The sequence below is a fragment of the Pimephales promelas genome, chromosome 13 (assembly GCF_988280905.1).
Source record: "Pimephales promelas chromosome 13, fPimPro1.hap1.1, whole genome shotgun sequence".
Lineage (NCBI taxonomy): Eukaryota > Metazoa > Chordata > Actinopteri > Cypriniformes > Leuciscidae > Pimephales > Pimephales promelas.
Window position 1 is genome coordinate 17,468,389 of NC_142781.1, and position 4,446 is coordinate 17,472,834.

Below are 4,446 nucleotides of genomic sequence, written 5' to 3' on the forward strand. Positions count from 1 at the left end.
AATGAAGGTTACCTATTAATTGTCATTTAAGTGAAATTACTGAACTTGAATATATAAGTTTGATAAAAAATGATCATTTTTGAAGAATATTTCCAACGGCACTTAGAGGCTTTTGCATCTGAACTCTTCATATATATATATATATATATATATATATATATATATATATATATAATGTATATAATAGATATATAATGTAAGCGTAATTAAGAAAGATTTCACTGCCAGTTCACACACACACACAAAGTCCCCACTTGGTTGGATAGATATCATTCAGAATGTCCCCTCTTTGCCAGTGTACAGCGACACTGCTGTTAGTAGTATAGAAATATATAGTTTTAGATCGGTAAGATTGTTTATGTTTTTTAAGAAGTCTCTTCTGCTCACCAAGGCTGCAATTATTTGATTAAAAAAACGGTAATATTGTGAAATATTATTACAATTTAAAACAGCGGTTTTTTATGTGAATATATAGTGAAGTGTAATTTATTCCTGTGATCAAAGCTGAATTTATCATCATTATTTCAGTCTTCATTGTCACATGATCCTACAGAAATTATTATAATATGATGCTCAAGAAACATTTATGATTATTATCCATGTTGAAAACAGTTTTTTAAATTTTTATTGCAGGATTCGTAGATGAATAGAAAGTTAAAAAGAACAGAATTAATCTGAAATGGAAATATTTTGTAACATTAATCACTACCATTCAAAAGTTTGGGGCCAGTAAGAATTTATTTATTTTTTATTTTTGGAGTAAAGAAATTCGAAAATACTTTAATTCATCAAGGATGAGTTAAATTGATCAAAAGGATCATGTGACACTGAAAACTGATGTGTAATCAGCAACAGTAATGGTGTTGAAAATTCAGCTTTCAAATTACATTTTAAAATATATTAAAATAGAAAACAGTCATTTTAAATTGTCATAATATTTCACAATATTACTGTTTGTCATTTTTTTATCAAAAAAAGCAGCCTTGGTGAGCAAAAAACTTACTGATCTAATACTTTTGACCGGTAGTGTATATATATATATATATATATATATATATATATAATGTAAGCGTAATGAAGAAAGATTTCACTGCCAGTTCACACACACACACAAAGTCCCCACTTGGTTGGATAGATATCATTCAGAATGTCCCCTCTTCGCCAGTGTACAGCGACACTGCTGTGTAGCAATATAGACATGTATTTGTTTGAGCATTATATAATGACACACCCACACATATATGTGTATAAGTATGTATAAGTTACAAAATGAAGACAAGATTTCACTGCCAGTTCACTTCACTGTTCACACAGACATACAGTTCAATTGCAGGCTATATGAGTCCCCTGTTGGTAAGGTAGACATCGGCCAGAGTTTTAGGTCCCCACTTGGCATGTTTTTTTAAAAATAAAAAAATGCATATTTAAAGTCATATTATGAAAAAAGACCTTAAAAGAGAATTTTGTACGTCATTTTTGTTTCTTCAAAATGACCAGAAACACTAGTCCCCTCTTGGCCAGTGTAGAGCGATAGTCCCCTTTTAGTAATATAGACGTGTATGTGTGTGTGTGTGCGTGTATGTGTATGTATGTATGTATATTCACACATACATAACACAATACGAGATGGTGCAGCATGAATTTTGCTGGGTTAGCACATTGTCGTGAATATGGGCAGGGCACGGAGGTTCTCTCGAGCACAATCTCTCTCTCTCTCTCTCTCTCTCTCTCTCTCTCTGCTCCTTCATTTCCACTGTTATTCAGGTTATACTGCTGGACAGGATGCAGTGTCTGGGGACCTGGGTTGTGGGGACACAGTATCCGCAATCTCTGGGAAAACCAGAGTGGGAAAAAGATGAATGTGTTACCTCAACAAAGTCCCATCACACACCTGCACTGCATGTCAGAGGGGCCCCTTAGACTCTACATCACATACACAGGTGGTCCACAAAAAAACCTGGCCAAAGAGTGACATTGTTACTCTCCATTTATGTGCAATCAAAAAGTGATTCTGACAGGAAAACGGGAACTGAGAGGAAACAACTTTGAAGTGATTTAAAGTTTACTGTACTTCCTTGTTGTCATTGTTCATGCAGTTCTCGTATTAATATGATAAATGTCTTCCTGATTATATGGGAAAACCAGAGTTTACTTAGGATAATATGATTTATCAACAACCTATTGTTTGATGTTTATTATCGTTCATTTCCTTTGTTACTCAAAAATTTTCAAATGATCAAGTGGATTGTCATTTTCGGTCTCATATACCCTGCAGAGAATTTCACACCAGGTGACATATAGCTCTATAGAAAGTCTTTTTGATGTATTTGATATAGGCCCCAAGCTACAAATTCTTTAAAATTATTTTTCTTGCAGAATTAAAATTACCTCACCAACCATCATAATTATCATCAAATGTAAAGTAAAATGAAAAAGATCCCAAGGAAAGGAAAGAAACAATAAATGTTAAACCTTTCCACTATCTTTAAAAATATATACCAAAATTAAAATGAGGTTGGGTTTTGATACTCAAATAGTATGTTTAATTACATAATTTATTAAGATGATGCTTGCTCAGTGATCATGATTAAATGGAAATAATTATTTAAAAAAGCAAAAAAAAAAAATTAAATGATTTTTTAAAAAAATAGATAAATTATAAATGTAAATAACAGTCATCTAATTATATAATTATAGTTCTATAGAATAATTCACTGTGATCTCGACGCTCATTATCACATCTAAATAGCTGTTTAGAGTCATTAGAAAAAAAGAAAAAAGAAAAAAAGCTTTGCTGCTCTCTAGTGGACGTTTTGTAAAGGACACAATTTTGCCAATTTTAACGTAGGCCTATTCTGTGTAGAGGTATGGCTATCTGTCTGACAGTGAAGGACAGAGATTCACGATCTTGTAATGGAGCTCAGCTGGCCAAGTGACAGACACAGGACAGTAGAGTAGTGCAAATAGCGATATGAAATGCATTTACACTTCAACTTATGAAGTAGGCCTATGGAATACACTATAAGAAAGAAATATTACAGTTTGTTGTAGTTAAATATCAAATATGTCTCTCACATTCTAAGAGTAATTGGCAGCTCACGCCAGCTCGAGACGTGAAAGTACACTGATTATTGAGTTTGGTAGGGGCTACACTCTACAAGTAGCCAAAATAATCAACGCATTCTCACCCCAAGGCGTCACCTTTGGCCATGCTTCAATATTTGACGTTTTAGGCGCCCTTTAGCGTCACTTACATGACGCGATCCTACGGCGTCATCTAACTGACGCTAAAGGAAAGCGTCAGTTAGAGGACGCGGTTAGGTTTAGGTGTGGGGTGGGGGTAGGGTACACGCGATCCTAGGGCGTCATCTAACTGACGCTAAAGGGCGCCTAAAGCGTCAGATATTGAAGCATGTCCAAATGCTTCCCAAGGCGTCAGTTAGGTGACGCCTTGGGAGTGAGAATGGGCTGAAATAATACATGATTATTCGGACAAAATAATCAGACGCCCTAGAATCGGACCTAAACCTACCCGCGTCATCCAAATGACGCTTTTCCTTTAGCGTCAGTTATATGATGCCGTAGGATAGCGTCACGTAACTGACACTAAAGGGCGCCTAAAGCGTCAAATATTGAAGCATGGTCAAAAGGTGACGGCTTGGGGTGAGAATGCTTTGCAATAGCCTACCTGGGATGAAGTCATTTCACACGCATAACTGGAAGCTAATTTTGATATTTTTAGGTCAAACCGTTCTTGTCTGTCAGTCATATAATGGAGGTATATGGGGTCCACCTCAAAAAGCATGCACAGAGAAGTCCAAATTAAACATGATTTAATGACTCGTAAATGTAAGTACTGATGGCCTAAGACATGAAATGAGCAGTTTGGATGAGAAAACAGTATTTATATCATTTTTACATCTTGTAATCACAGTCACGTCCAAGTACTCTGAGGGCGAGGGCGCTTCTGTCTGCACTAGTTGCATTGATACATGTTGAGAACCGCTCGTTTCCTGTCTTAGGCCATCAAAGTGTTCTTACATTTACGAGTCAATAAATCATGTTTAATTTGGACTTCTCTGTGCATGCTCTTTGAGGTGGACCCCATATACCTCCGTTATATGACTCACAGACAAGAACGGTTTGACCTAAAAATATCAACATTGAAATATTGTGGGGGGAAAAAGACGCCAACATACTGGATGCCCTTGAGGTAAGCTAAAACATATCAAAATTAATTTCAAAGTGAACTATCCCTTCAGCACATCCAAACTTCGAATTATATATGCAGAGTAAATGAACGTGCAAAATGTAGAGCTCAGAATACTGAAGTTTAACTGAAGAAAACCACAGTGCCTTTAAAGGAAAGCACTATCTTTATAGGGGCTAGTCAACAACATCCTGTGACACAGCTGCTGCTGCTGCGAGCTAAATCTCCGGTATCTT